The sequence below is a fragment of the Tupaia chinensis genome, unplaced genomic scaffold (genome assembly GCF_000334495.1).
Source record: "Tupaia chinensis unplaced genomic scaffold, TupChi_1.0 Scaffold144841_1, whole genome shotgun sequence".
NCBI lineage: Eukaryota > Metazoa > Chordata > Mammalia > Scandentia > Tupaiidae > Tupaia > Tupaia belangeri.
In genome coordinates, this window is record NW_006204701.1 from 20,544 (window position 1) to 24,253 (window position 3,710).

The window sequence follows — 3,710 nt, forward strand, 5'->3', positions numbered from 1 at the left end:
TTTCTGTTTCTTTTGCTAGAAGGTGAACTTTTTGAATGAAAAGTCTTATGTCTGCATAAGCAGATTCTGTCTTATAGTAGCCTGAGACAGGCAGAGTTTTAAGACGACTATAAATGATCTGCATCACTATAATTCCTCACCTTGAGGTTGAGAGAGACTGTAACTGATGAGCTTTCGCTCCTGTGACTACATTATGTTACATGGTGCATTAAAAGACTGTTGTTTAAGGAAGGGTGATTTGACTTAGTAGGCCTAACCTAATCATGAGTCCTTTATATCTGAGTTTAGAAGTCACAGACAGAAGAAATAAAAAATTCAAGAGCCCAAGAAGGATTTTTTTTTTTAAAGTTTATTCCTTTATGAGTGGGAGAGACACAGAGAGGGAGGGACAGACAGACAGACAGAGAAATGGCATCTCCACCCCCAGCCATAGCCGGCCTTGAATTATGGACATGTGTACGCCTACTGCTCAATGAGGTCTCCAGATGTGAACCTTGATCAGCCCCATGTGAATTAGCCTCACATTTTACCACTGCACCAGGGTCTGGCTCCCTAAAGAGGATTTGATAGAAGAGATCCTGCCGCTGGCCAAATGAGTAAGCTAAGTAACTGCTACAAGCCTGTGGGAGCAGCTGAGTGACCTCCAAACCAGCAAATGGTCACTTTAGTCCTTCAACTTCAAGGACCTGAATTTTGCCACAACCTATGTAGGTTTGGAAGCAGATTCATCCCCAGAGCCTCCAGTGCCCGTGCAGCCAGCTGGCCCCTTAGTAAGACGGAATGAACAGAGAATCATGTTAAGCCATGGAAAATTTGTGTAGTGGGGCCAGCAAGTGGTGTGGTGGTTAAGGCATTGGACTCTCACAGAGCTGACCATGGTTCAAGTGCTGGACTTGGTGGGTTGAAAAATCACTCCAGGTGGGGAACCAGCAGTTAGCGTAATGGCTATGTCGCTGGACTCCCACGTGGTCGACCGCGGTTCGTGTCCCGGACCCAGGGGCTTAAAACTCACGCCGGGCACGTGTGCGTGCGTGCCCAGGATCCCGAGAGGAGAATGGAGGAGAAGGGATTGCGGCGTGACCATCCTCCCTGGGGGGGTGATTTCTCGCTTTCTGTCTCTATGTCTCTCTCTGTCTGTCTGGCGAGCGCACGTGCCCTACAGTGAAAATCTCTCCAAAAAAAAAAAAAAAAAATCACTCCAGGTGCATTTGTGTGCATGCCCAAAATCCCAGGAGGAGAATGAAAGTGAAGGGATTGCAGCGTGGTCATCACTCTTCCCACCTCAAGTGTCATTTCTCACTTTCCTTCTCTATGTTTCTCTGTCTCTCTTTCTCTGGCAAATGCATGTGCCCAATAGCAAAAATCTAAAAAACAAAACAGAATAAATAGAATAAAAGTAAAATAAAATAAATTTGTGTAGTTTTAAGCCAAGATTTCAGCGTTTGCTATAAACAAATAGAAATTCTGGTTCCTGGGACTGGCAGGTGGCATGGTCGTTAAGGGAGCTGGACTCTCATTTGGCTGACTGGTTCAAGTCCTGCACCTGGTAGATTGCTTTCTCACTTTCTCTCTCTCTGTCCCTTTCTGATCAAATTAAAATAAATAAATAAATAAGTTAAAAAAATAATTCTTTAAAAAGAAATTCCAGAAATGAGGTGTTGCCATAACGAATACCTAAAAATGTGGCAGTGGCTTTAGGGTTGGGCAGTGAATGCAAGTTGGAAGAATTTTGAGGAACATTAAGAAGAACATTTAAGTCACTACAGAGAAACCTAAATTTTTTTGAACAAAGTGGTGGTAGAAATGTAGGCTTTCAGGACACTGTTGAGGAGAGCACACAGAAGTGAGAGCATGTTCTTGGGAATGGGGAAAGGAGGCCCTGAGCATGTTGCGGCAGAAACTAGGGAGTGCACATTGTCGGGCATGTCGGCATGCACGGCCAACAGGGTTCTAAGCAAAGTTCTGACGTGTTGCCTGGTTTCTTCTTGCCACTCATAGCAAAATGTGAGAGGAGAGAGAAACATTGAGGGAAGAACTCACTAGATAATTTTGAAAATTCGCAGCCTCTCCAGATGTCACAAAATGCTAAAAGTCAGAGCTGGCTGCTGAAACTATGGCACAGATGAAAGGCAGGGTGTTCTGCCAAGACTACAGAAATACCAAGAAATCAGCCAAATGAAGGTTCTTAAGTCTTCTCAATAACACCAGAGGATGTGTAAGACATTGAAGGGCAGGTTCGTAAGACATTGAAGGGCAGGTTCCTGCTACCTCTCATCAGGAAGCCAAGGCACAGCAGTCTTATCTCAAAATGATCTGTGGTTGGGGCCAGCAGGTGGCATGGTAGTTAAGGGTGTTAGACTCCCACATGGCAGACTATGGTTCCAGACCTGGACCTGGAGGTTTGCTATCTCTCTCTTTCTCTCTCTTGTTCATTCAGTCACTCTCCGGTCAAATTAAAAAAAAAAAAGGTATAATTAATAAAAAAAGGTATAATTAAAAAAAAAATACAGACAACCTATGGCTATAACGGTCCGGGAGAAGATGGTGACCCCAGCAATGTCCAGGTTCTTCAGCGAAAATTCTCAAATACAGAACAACAATAAATACTTCCTGAACAGAATAAAATACATTTAAAAAAATCTGGAACCAGCAGTTAGCTTAATGGCTATGTTGCTGGACTCCCATGAAGTCGACTGCAGTTTGAGTCCTAGACCCGGTGGCTTAAACTCATGCTGGGCGCGTGTGCATGCATGCCCAAGATCCCGAGAGGAGAAGGGAGGAGAAGGGATTGAAGTATGGCCATCCCCCCTGGGGGGTGATTTCTTGCTTTCTGTCTCTCTGTCTCTCTGGCGAGCACACGTGCCCCATAGCAAAACAAAAAACAAAACAAAACAAACAAACAAACAAAAAAACCATGGGAACCAGCAGTTGGTCTAATGGCTATGTGGCTGGACTCCCATGTAGTCAGCCGTGGTTCAAGTCTCAGACCTGGTGGCTTAAACTCATGCTAGGTGTGCGTGCGTGAGTGCACAAGATCCCGAGAGGAGGATGGAGGAGAAGGGCCAACCCCCTAGGAGTTGATTTCTTGCACTCTGTCTCTCTCTCTCTGTCTTTGTGATGAGCGCATGTGCCTTATAGCAAAAACCTCTCCTCGCACCTCCTCCCCCCAAAAGAAATCTATGGATGTGGCTTTGTCTAATGAAGAGAAACCCACACAAGGACCACAGGTTCTGGAGATGATTACATCACCATAAACAGTGCCAGCGCCTACAGGAACATGGAAAGAACCCAAGAAAAATAGTCCACCAATTTCTACTCGTCTCCTACCTGCAAGCTGGTAGAACTACACAGAAACAAGCATGTGCTACTTCCCATAAAATAAGGACGGCCAAGAACCCAGAGGGCAGAGCTGGGAGTCACAGACACTTTTTCCCCAGGCCTTGAAACCAAATGGGGTTTCCCCGTGGGGTGTCCACTGGTTCTGCACCAGTGCCTCCCTCCTGCTTTCCATCCCCTCCACTGCCTTTGGAACAGGCACATCTATAACTGCCATCCCCGGCGGTCACACACTGCATGTTGGGAACGGCGGGGTAGGAAGTTTACTTCACAGGTCCTCAGACGGGGGAAAATTGGGCTCAAGAGACACGCTTACTTGATTACAGCTAGGATCCTCATCCGCACCCAATGGAGGGGATTTAGATGAGACCGGG